Source organism: Lissotriton helveticus, chromosome 3_1 (genome assembly GCF_964261635.1).
Source record: "Lissotriton helveticus chromosome 3_1, aLisHel1.1, whole genome shotgun sequence".
NCBI lineage: Eukaryota > Metazoa > Chordata > Amphibia > Caudata > Salamandridae > Lissotriton > Lissotriton helveticus.
Window position 1 is genome coordinate 210,298,921 of NC_136061.1, and position 12,373 is coordinate 210,311,293.

The 12,373-nt window shown below is 45.5% G+C and overlaps 1 protein-coding gene across 7 annotated transcripts in view; it reads right to left on the reverse strand.

Moving 5' to 3' along the window:
* Positions 1–12,373, reverse strand: part of RFFL (ring finger and FYVE like domain containing E3 ubiquitin protein ligase) — a 286,407-nt gene that overhangs the window by 141,164 nt on the left and 132,870 nt on the right. The gene's annotated exons all lie outside the window — the stretch shown is intronic.

Consider the following 12,373-nt stretch of genomic DNA (forward strand, 5'->3'; position numbering starts at 1 on the left):
ATCCACTGAAAATGATTATTTTGCTTGTACCTGCAGACTGTGCTCAGCGACTCGAAACTATCTGGCCTGTTGTGATAGGCCCACGTCCAGCATCTGTGGAGTCTGTAAAAAAATGTAAGCATCTATCTTGACTCTTAGCTCCAAGGTGGACAAGAGCTGCTTTCTCCAGCGAAAAAACTTGAAAAACGTCTTCCTCCTCTGGATCTCGTTTTTCATATCCCTGTCATCAATGCATCAATTCAGTTTTGTCTGGACTATAGTATTTGATCTGGCCTTGCCTTCCAAACTAGTTCACCTTCCTCAGCTCCTGCAAAATGCAGCAGCTCTTCTTGTTGATTGTGCCAGATGTAACCAGCCTACAGGGAAATTTCGCCATTGGTTATCTATGCATATAACATGTTTATCTTCAAATTCATGGCCATCATACACAAGGCTGTTCATAGAAAAACCTCCACTTTTCTAGCTGCTAAATTGTCCTGGCACAATGCAGAAGAAATCTGCATTCAGCTAATCGTTTCCTTCTTACTTTCCCTCGATCTAACAAGGTTTCTAGTGGTGACTGGGCCATTTCCACTGCTAAGATGCAGAATTCAACGCCCCTCTCACCTCACTATCAAGGTGGTTGCCTCAGTTTCAAGAATCAACTGAAAAGATGTTTTTTAACCAATAATCCAATTTTTCAATGGGCTGTGGTAATGCACTACAGCACGAAGGGGCTCCTGCATATGTGTGATATGTGCGCTTAATATATACTACACACATAAAATACTGGAAAGGGTAATCGGAGTTCAGATACATTTGGCAGATGAACTACAGCATTAAAAACCATGATAAACTGAAACTAGGTTTTGAAGGATAAGTAGGTAGTATGTTAATGGACAATATGAGATGAGTGCAAGTTAAACAACGGGAAGGAAGGATTTTCCAAAGGCAGGTTTTGAATAACAGATTATTTCCAAATGAGCGTATTAGAAATTACAGAGAAAGAGCTGGAGAAAAAAAAAACATGCTTTAAATTCAGGGAGGACACTCATGAAAGGTTTATAATTATATTAATTAGCAATTATAATAAAAATGGAATGACAGCAAAGTGTTAGCAGGCTATCTATGGCGGGCTCTTATGTCCAGAATCTTACTTTAGATACCAAAGCTCAGCTGAAAACTGCTCCACATTATCAAAGAAAGACATGCAGCTTTTCACTCTTTTCAATTAATATATACTCCAACTGAGGCACTAAGATAATGCTAACAACAGAGGGAGAAGGGTTAAAGCACTATGGCTTGCTAATATTTTTTTAATTTTTATTTTCATTCTCAATGAAACAATGCAGACATATACAGCAAGTTGTCACTGTCCATGCAAAGTAGCCTGGTATGTACACTGAAAGCGCAACTATAAGATGTACAGTGTTGCGCATAAAGCATCATAACAGTGGACTCATAACCAGTGCTATTCACGCATATTTGGTGATCACTAGAATGTGCATGTCAGAGGCAGTTACCTGTCGTTTTGAATATGAAGGTGTTCAGGGTCTAAGATTCAGACAGCCAGGTACGTATGGAGCGGGGTCCATATATTCTTAGGTCTGGATGAAGGAGGGAGAAGTGTGCTGTAGTTTTCTGCGGGCTTGGTGCAGTCAGTAAAATCCCAGAGCCATTAAACATATGTAGGGGAGGCTTGTGATTTCCATTTCATGACTACCCTACACTTTACCCAAACGTAGGGCCAGGACTACAAGTTTACGGTAGAGCTTTGCCATGTCCTTAACATAGCCAAGAAGTGCCAGCATGGAAGTTATGGTCAGACCTGAGGAGATCACTGCCTGCAGTTCGGTGATACGTTTCTGGTAGTAGTAATAGATTGTAGGATATGCCCAGGCCATATGCAAGAAATTTGCAGCGAGGGCTCTGTACCTCCAGCACTTGGTGTCAGGGGAAAGGAAGTATCTAAACATAGCAATGGGAGTAGGAAGTTTACATGTATGAATCCAAACCGGTCAGTAGAGGAATTCTTTTGGGTCTGATAGCTGCAATATGCCCATTGTGCGTCTGTCAGTTCTTGGCCGAGTTCGCATTCCCGGATGAATTCAGTGTACACAGTGGCTGACAGTGTAGTGGATGCTATTGCATTATACATCAGGGTTATTAGCTTAGAGGCAATAGGATTTGTGTAGAGCGTTGAAAATAACAGCCATTCTGGGGGGTGCCTCCCAGAATGATGTGTACAGCTCCCGCATGGAGTTATGGAGCCAGGGGTATGTCAAGATGTGCCGTAGATTGCCTATAGTGCCATGTAGGTATTCCATGTATGACACGAAACCATAATTTATAAAGAGGTCGCCTACTGTATGTAATGATTGTTTTTGCAGTTGTCTTTCCACTATTACCTCCGTCATCACGGTCAGTAACGGGTTGTTTGGCAATGGGAAGTATAGAGAATACAACGCTTCGGATAGTATAAGAGTAGACAGTCTTGCCCATGCCCATAGCATGCAGATGACCATGAGAACTGCCTCTCGAGAACAAGGGAGCTTTAGTAGAATGTCTTGGCGCAGCAGGCGGAGATAAATAAGAGCGGACACCACATTCAAGTGGAAAAGGGTGTCGGGGGGAGGCGCATCTGGATCCAGTAATGTGCCTATTGTGCCTGGATAATTAGGTAGTAGACTTCAAAGCTTGGTGTGGAGAATCCGCCAAGCCTGTAAAACAGTGGCATTACTGACCATGCTATTCTGGGCTGCTAGCCAGCTCAAACCAGTCTTAACATTAGGGTTCTAAGTTGGTCAAAGAATGCTTTGGTGAGCGGTATGGGGATATTCTTAAATAGGTTAAGTAGCTTGCGGAGGATTACTCATTTTCATGAGGGCCAACCTGCCCGCCACCAACAGCTTTGTCCCGCAGTCCACCACGACTGCTATGCCGGAGCTGCAGCGCTCATAGCTTGCCCGGGTAACCGTTATGCCTGTGTGCTATTGGATACTTGGGTATCTCACCGGGTGAGCTTTCCTCCGGAGTGAGTACGAAGGCGTGGGCTATGGGGTATTCGGTTTGAGGGGCATTAGTATTGATTTCTCCCAGTTTATTTGTAGGCCGGACAATGTTCTGAATTGTGTGGTTTTGTCTAACATAGGCGTTCGGTGTACTGCTGGATGGTTAACTATAAGTAGGATGTTATGGGTATACATTGAGAGCACCAGTCTACATGTGCCCATTTGCATGTCTCGGTGGTGATGGTATTCTCAAAGGATACAAGCCAGGGGTTTCACGGTCCGGTCAAAAATGATAGGAGACAGGGGGCAACCCTGCCTCGTCCTTCTGCTGATGGGAAATGGGACCAAAAGAAGGGAGTTGATGCTGATCCTGGCCAATAGGTTGATGTATAGCAATGTGACCCACTTTAAAATGTTCCTCCCAACTCATTTGCTCGATCATTGTTAGCACGCAAGTCCATTCGACTAAGCCGAATGCTTTACTTGCATCGAGAAATGTAGCCTCCATCGGCAGAGCTTGGTCGGCTTGATGGGTAAACGAGAATAAATTGTGTAGGTTGTCGGTGGCGGTTCTGATGAGGTTGAAAAGCCTGATTGATCCAGTCATATCATGCTAGGTAATAATAACGGGAGGCAGTGGCGGGGTATTTTGGCCAGTATTTAATTGTTGACTTTTATGAGAGGCAGATGTGAATCGCAGAGGTGCGTTTGCTTACTTTGCTTGAGGAGGGTGATAATTATGGCTTCATGTAATGTAGGCGGAGGGAGCCCTGTTCAAAAGCTTCATTATAGACCTCAAGCATTATCGGAGGTAACTCTTCAATATAAGTTTTATACATTTCTATAGGGAAGCCGTCTCTGCCGGAGGCAGAACCGTTCATCATGGAACCGATTACCCATTTGATCTCTTGCATGGTGATTGGCTGGCAGAGCAGCTCATGTTGGTGTAATTCTAGCCAGACCAAAGTGGCTTTACTTAGGTAGTCAATGATGGAGTGAGCAAAGTTGGTGGTCTGTGTTGTGTAAAACATGGCGTAGTGGCGTACGAAGAGAGTAAGTACGTCTGCCATGTTGTACTATGGGGTTGCCATTGGCTAAATCTACCCAGAAGATGTCCGAAGCCGCCCACTGAGGTTGGATAGTGTCAGCTAGCTTTTTACCAGTCTGTTGCCCTCTCCATAGCAGCAGGCTTCACTGGATTTATTGAGAAATTTCACCTGCCTCTCAGCTTCCTCATGGGTCTCTATAAGCTTCAAGCTGAGTTTGGCTAATCAAGGAGTGCTGGGCCTACCATCATCAATCTGTTCAAGACAACGTATTTACGGTCTCTTATTTGTTAAGGGAGGCTCATAGTGAATAGAGAATACTGTGCACGTTCAAAATACATTCTTCACGGATCACCTCTTTGAAGGCTTCCCTTAGAGAGGCAGACTGAATTTTTGTTGAGCACAAAGTATGAGAGTATGGCGATGCGGATTTCTGAGGCGAATACTAGCTCCAATATTTCCGTTGGCTGCAGCCTCCAGAATCCAGATGGGCAGAGGGTAACAGGGAGCCGTAGTGACAGTAGTGAATGGGAGTGATCAGAGTGTGTTCTGGTTATGTCACAGAGTCTACCAAAAAAAACACGTCTCGGGAACCCAACCAGTCATCTAGTCTGGGTTGAAATTCATGAACCGCAGAATAAAAGGAGAAGTCAGCGGCGTACGGGTTGTCCACGTGGTACAGGTCTAGAATTTGAAATTGAGTGACGATATTTTTCAATCTGTCTCATGGGAACATGTGCTTGTCCAGTGCACTGCCTTGTAGTCTAGGTGTGGCTGTTGGGGAAATATTGAGATCTCCAACCTAAAGTATTGTGCGGAGAGTGGCTGTTGTGAGGTCTTGTGCGATAGACAACAACAATTCAGTGTTGTCAATATGCAGCCCATGGGTGTTTAGCAGCATGTATATATAGTCCATTCAGCAGGCCCTGCACTTGAACGTATCTTCTTTGGTCATCCATTATGTGATTGAGTAATCTGAATTTCGTTCCCTTTTTAATAGTATAGCAATGACCCTCAATTAGGTAGAGAAGGAGGAGAAGTATTTGTAGACGCCCCATTTGCTAGAAAAGCTGTTTTTGTTGGGCTTAATCAAGTGTGTTTCTTGGATGAACGTAATGTCAATTGCATGTCTGGTGAAGATACACCAATGTGAGACATGCCTTACAGAAGTTGCTAATCCCATGGACATTCTAGGACAGTATCTAAATCGAGGTGTTTGTATGGCTGGTGGTAAGTGTGAAAGTAGCTGAGGGAGTGTTTGTTATGCGGGTAGCATCTACCATGCCGGTCGTGTAGGTGATGCATATGACAGTCTCTGTGTCGTGTGCTGTATGCATAATCTGGCTATTAACCCACTCTCTAAAACCTTCCCACGTCACGCTCAACCTCCTCTACATATTTATCCAGACAAAACTGGTAATTATAACATAAGAACATATTCACTAGGTTTGATTTATCGATGATCAGTACTCCGGTCACTGAGATCAGCCAGATGTATCTTGGACAAGTCATGGGTCCCGAGCAGCAGTAAAATTAGAATGTCAAACCATGCAGTAGCCGCGTCTGCCCCAAGAGGAGTGCGAAAGTTGCTGCTAGATTACGATGGTGTCAGTCCCGGGCTCCCACCGTTCAGAGAACGAGACCCTGTCCTGGCCTCACCACTGACCGTCAAGACTTTAGCGATGAAGAAGTGCAGTCAATGCCCTATTATGGATGTTGACAGTTATTAGTTTGGTTGTTGTTCACGTCAAGTTATCGAACATGTTGGGTGAGGAATCAGCACCACGTGGGCTAAACATTCTGCGTTTTCTAGATATCTGTTTGACAAGTTTGTTGGCATCGTCTAGAGAGTCTATGATATGGGTTTTACTATTTATAGTTAACACACAGTTAGGGATGACATAGCATTGCATAAGGCATTTCTATCTCCTGTAGTTTCTTTTTGGCTGGAATACATGTTCTGCAGGCTTCTTGAACTGGCTGGGTAAAGTCTGGATAAAAGGAGACCACCACATTGTGTCTGATGTTGTGTTTTTGCATGCCATCTGAAGTATTTTATATCGGTTATGTAATTTAAGAATTCTGTGTTTATTGGGCATGGAGGGACCCGGTTACTGGTTGGGGTGCAAGCAAGCGGTGCATCCTTTCAACAACGAACATCTGGAAGAGACTCTCACTGATGAAAACTGCAGTGAGCAGTGTTTCGATGTAGGTTTCTGCTCGTTGCATACTCATGGGTTCTGGGATGCCAATGATGCAGAGATGAGATGGATTGAGAGCATGCTTCCATTCAGTCTGTTTTGGCTTTGAGTGCTTCAATATCTTGCTGGCAATCTTTAGGAGTCTTGGCGGCTAAGGCTACATTGTCTTCCACGTCTGAGATATACCACTCTGCTTGGTCGATCCGTGTGGTTTGCTAATTGAGTCTCTCCTTCATGCCATCCATACTTTGAGAAGTTGGGGCACACATGATCCAAGGTAAAATAGACACCGCATGCAGTGTTCTCTGCTTCTGTGTAGTGGGCAGTTTGTGCAGGGGGTTCCGTCTCTTGTTGGCATCCATGTGTCCGTGAGATTTTTTTGGTGCTGTTGAACATTAGCTTGGCCTGCCTTCCGTCAGGTTTGCTCATTCTGGCCAGTGGGGTGGTGAGCCAGAGCTTGCCTACTGGTTTTGGTGCAGCGTAATGGACAACGGGCGTAGATGGGTTGAGGTCGCCTTCCCCCTCCACGCCCAGTTCAGTTATCAGGCCTGCTTGGCATAAGCTCTGACCTGGTGGATGATGTGATGCTTTGACAGGTGTCACTAAGGAAGAGCAGAAGTCCAACAGTCAGTGTGCCAGGATTGGGGATGCACCCTACTAGACTTAAGTCTTGCCACAAAAGGCCGACGCAGCCTGCTCCAGGCGCGGCTATCCAGCACCCGCCCACCCAGCGCTCACACTGTGTTAGTTGATGTGGGCACACAGCGCTCATCTCCCAGTATTACAGAGAAGTGTGGCTCACTGGTTAGAGGAGGCAGACCCTGAAGCAGAGGTCAGACCCGGGTTCAATTCACGACGCGGCAGGGTCTTGAGCCCAAATGTCCACGGACTCGATAATTCTCGCTTCGGTGCCTACTCGAATCACGGGTTCACACTCTGCAACTCTGGGCAACAGCTTGCTTAATCTCCACTAAGCCCCCCCCCCCCCCCCCGCGGCGGGATGCCTGGCTTTCACCTTGGGGATGCCCAGTATGGGTTATCTCACAGCGAAAAGCCAGGACGGGTTCCCAAAGCAAGCACCTTGAGACCTTGTGGTGATAAGGCACTATATAAGAACCGTTGACATTTACAAAGCCCACCATCGCCAAAGGATGTCGTTGCAGAGCATGATGGTGCTGGGAGTCCAGCCTCTCTGAGGCAGGTGCGGCCGGCCATATTCTTCCTCTGTGCCCACTTTTTCGACAGCCCGCAGCCCCTCTTCTTTCTTCATGAACCAGGCTACCAGCTTTCTTTCCCTTTTCATGTAATTTATTTATGTGTAGCTAGGTACAAGGCGCTGGCATCATCATGTACTGCAGATCTGTACTCTTCTCGCAGACACCCCGTTGTCTTAGAGCTAACTGCAGGGGAAGGGTCTTTATGTCTCTCTCTCCCCTTAGACGATCCTCCTTAGGTTCCTTGCATTTTTTCCACACCGTTGACTATTTGTGATGTACTACAGCTATGGCTATCCCTTAATCACAGCCTTCTATCCTTCCTAGAGGACCACTATACAGCTAACTAACCTTATGTTGTCCTCACTATCCCTGGCTGATGGTCTAGGTTTTCCTGACGCTTCTTCACCTTTGAGTACCAAAGCATTCAGTCTCGAAACTGTTCTTTGCCTAAGAATCTCACTTTGTAATAATAAATGCCGAAAGATTGGAGATCCTTATTGCCAAGCACTCCCAAAATCCTTGGGCACTCCATACCCAGTATAAAGAGATAATCCAGACCGGAGAATGTGCAGTGAGCGCCTGTGAAATAGGAATATTGTGACTTTCCAGCATACTTTCATCTCACTACATCCACCAGCTCCTAGTTACTGATGAATCTCTCCAGTCTTCTGTTACCTCCTCCTCTGCCCTCACTCCCCCTTGACCTATCCATTCTGGCGTGATCACTTAGATAAAACAATTAAATCCACCATATGAGGTGTGTCGAATTAGAGGTGTCAAGAGGTAAAAGATCCACCTTGCTCTAAATTTTCTCCTGTTAATTAGGGCTGGGAGGGGGGTTAAACACTAATGATAGCATACGACTGCCACTCCTATATGTCTGTGACCCTTGGGAAGTAGCCGTTTGTGCCAGACCAGATTTCCATGATGGTGAATGGGATCATTTTCCTTGCAATTACCATCACCCCTCTTAATCCCTAACTGGACCTGGCATGCCAGGTGCATATGTCTACCTTGGTCTAAGAGTCTCCAATCCGTACCTTTCACAGGCATCTCATGGAGGAGCGAGATATTTAGTTTAAATGTTCACAGTTATTGTCCCACTGTTGCTCTCCCAACCCGATTACATTCCACGCCATAATTATAAACATGCCCCCAATTTCGGACCCCTCGTTCTTCCAGCCATATTGCTCTTGTATTCCTTCCTATCATATCAAATTTGCAAACTCGAATCTCCTCAACCCCTTCCTCCTCCTCACATTTTCACCTGGTGGCTCCGGAACTACCCCTCCTTGTGTTGGGAACACCAACTATGCGACCCTTCATGAACTTCATTGCTCCCTGTAGCTGTGGCCTCTTCTCCACCCGCCCCTTCATTCATTCTGTTTCACAAACTTATGAGCAACTCCGGTCCCTGGGATCTTTTTTTCCCAGCTGAATCTCACGTTCACAGTTCCATGTTGTTGTAGCCTGATCCTCCTCCTTCCTCCTCTCACTGACTCCTTCGCCTTCTTTTTCTGTTTACATCTCTTCGTGACTACTGTCTTCTATCATTCCAGTAAATTGCTAGTAACCTTTTTTCGGTTTCCTCTTCTTTAGCCTAACCCCAGTCTTTTAAGCTACCTTTCTCTCCCGCCTCCCACTCAGCTCCTTGTTCTGGTCTATTCTTTCTGCCAACCTGCCGCTTGCCTCTTCAGGACAGGAATACCAACAAGCCTTTGCAATGCAATATCCCTCGCATTTGCAAGCGTTTAAGCTATTGCCATTCTAAATGACAATGCCTTTCATCTATCTGTTTTGGTAATTAACACATAAATAAAAGGCATTGTCATTTACAATGCCAATATCTCAAACTCTTGTAAATGTGAGACTTATTCAAAGAAGCGTCCGCCATTGTCCGGGGTTGCTTGGAAAGAAAAAGAGCGTACGGTGCGCTAAATGTTGCAGGAAAGCATGTCGTGCCTGCAGTAGAAGAAACTCATTAAAGAAAATAGTGTGTGCAGACTAAAAAAGAAGTACTGTGTGACAACTGAAATAAAAGGTCCAGTCCTCATGGGAGATTACAAATGAAGACAAGGTGTTACTAAGGAGGGACTAACAAGCCTATTAATGAATCAGAAGCCAGTATTTACGATGGGCAATGACACAAACCAATGACAAATATGAGCGGAGAGTGGACGGGGCTTCTATTCCATGCTCCAATACAGCATGCCGCAGAGCAGAGCATGCGCTGCCCAGGCTCAACCTAAAAAGGTGGTTCTCGAGTTATGTATTACTTTTAGCTGGGATAGAAACAGAAGGAAATAAATCAGTTGCATAGCTTGATGTGTCTCCTTTACATCGTCAAAGAACGTCCTCTGGTGTCATTTGGGATGATTCAAATATCACCTTTTCCCTCTTCCTGGCTGCTCTCAGACTAGCATCTATGTAATTAGGTATCTTGGCTATAAATGATTAGGGGTTGGGAGGGAGTCTTGGAGGTGGCTGAGACGCTAGAGCCCGATGAGCTCGTTCCCCCACAAATCAGTGTGGGTAATGTTGCCCTTAACCACTTCTCAGGAAACAATACTGGTTTTGTGTTGTCCACCTCCTCTATACCAACTACTATCCTAAAAATGATTTTCTTTACCTTCCCTTCTGCATCTTCTCCTACCAGTAATTGCGTAGTTTTTTTCTCCCCAAATGCCTTATTGTGACTTACAGTCTGATGCTCTCTCCTCTGCACTTGTGAAGTGTCCGACTACACAACGAAGGTCTTGGCAGAGTAGTGCCATGTTTGTGCTTACCTCTGTGATTCTAATCCCCAGGGCCAGGTGGGTGTCTCTTATGGCCAGCAATATCATTTTCGTGTTCCACTCCTACACAGGCCCCTCACCTCCTGCCATCAATGCAACAGGCATGCAGTACACTGGCAGAGCAGTTACTTTTGCGTCCTTCTTTATTTTACCTTAGTTCATGGGTGCCTCAACGTTCTCCTTCGTCTTTTTCCAGTGTGTCAGTTCTAGTAGACTGAATAGAAAAATACTGAGTTACTTGATTTTGCCCCCACGCCTCTTTCTCTTCCGTTTGTTCTTTCTCTTGCTCCCCCTTCTCGGTCCATGCGCTCTATTTCGCCCCTTTATTTGTTGCAGAAGAGGGAGAGCCCAGTAATGTGTTCCTCTCAGCTAGTGGATGTACAGTCTGACTTCCAGGTGCTCTTTGTCAAGCCAAGAATGGAAAAGCCTCTACCCTAAAGAGGAGTGGACCCCCGATCCCCTTCATAAAATACTTTCTCCTTGGCACCGGCACCCTCTATGCTTCAGTCTTTTTCCCCATAGGAGAGGGAGAGAATGTGAGGAGACCGGGGAGATGTCCCCAGACCCTGTCCTCCAAAAGGTTGGAGGCAGAAAGTAATTGAATATAGCAGGACAGCTGGAAACTGTCAGGCCTGCTGTATATTTTAAACTTAAAGCGCCCAGAATGTCATTGCAATGTGGTCCTGAAATATGCCCAAGATCTTGTTTTGTTGGATGACTCAGCGATGCATTTTGCAACAGCTCGATGGATATACACCTGCTACATGCGTTGGACAACACCCAATGGTTGAACCATGAACGTACGTCAGCTATTAACTCCTACATCCCTTCCTCTCCTGTGTCATAGATTTCTTATTGTGTTCCCTATGATCATTACCATTTTCCACTAAAAGTGGTTCATTCTTGTTTTTCTTCATTAACAAAAGTGAGGGATATGAACTAGACCGACTCTAGCCTTTGATGGGTATTCAGCTTTCTTATAACTCCTGGACAAATTTCATGCAGTCGATTGTGAATTTATGTATTGCCTGAAATGACCGGTCCGCCTCTAACATACGACTACTATAGATGGTAAATGTTTTAGCCGAGATGGAAGAACATGCTTGCTTACATATGTGTAGTGCGGTGATCGGACACGGAAATTTTAAGATCTAAAGCAAAGAGCAAGAAAACTGCACCCATGTACCCTATAAAAAGTTGCACATCCCTGGCACTTAAAAACAATTCCGCATTGCGAGGAGGATGGGTGGGTGGGTCATTAAGGAATCTGCAGTTAGATCATGTCTCTACCAGATAAGGCATTACCTAAGGTAAGTAACTTGTCCATCTGATACAGACATCTAGCCGCAGATTGCCTACCTTTGAACAGATACACAAGTAATACCATCCCCGGAGGAGGGACTGCGGAAAGGTTTAGAGTAGAAAATTCTGCAAAGCCGAGCAACCGAACAGGCCTTCTCAGCTAACCTGGGAATCCAGGCAGTAATGTCTGGCGAACGTGTGCAGTAATACCCATGTGACTGCTTGGCAGATTTCAGAAATAGGAACACCACGCTGAAGAGCCGTGATGGCCGCCTTTGCTCTGGTGGAATGGGCTCTAAGCCCTTTAGGGGGATCTTTCTTCGCTGAGGCCTAACCGATTTTTATACAGAGGATAACCTAGCGAGATATAGTCCACTTTTGAACAGCACACACTTTCTTTGCAACCAACGTACCCTATAAAGAGTTGGTCATCCACTCAACTCTCTGGTTCAATTGTGGCAGAACATTAATGCTCTTTTTGGGTCCAGACCATGAAAATACTCCACTTCCTTGGAAGGGTGCAGAGGTGCAAAGAAGGTGGGTGGAGTAACCGACTGCCCCATATGAAATGGTGTTATCAGCTGTGGTCTCCCACCATGCCAGTTTCTGGTATATAAGGCCTTGACTCATACCTTTGGACAGCTGTGGGGAATAGTTAGGGAGGAGCCAGAGTTACATTCCGTTTTACATTTGTTTTATACCCTGGGCACCGCGTCACACCGAGTGAAGTGGCACTACGTCTCCTTGCACTCCACGACCCTCAGTCCATTGGGAGAGCTACGGGAAAAATGGGAAAGAATGGTGGACAGGGAACTTACAGAT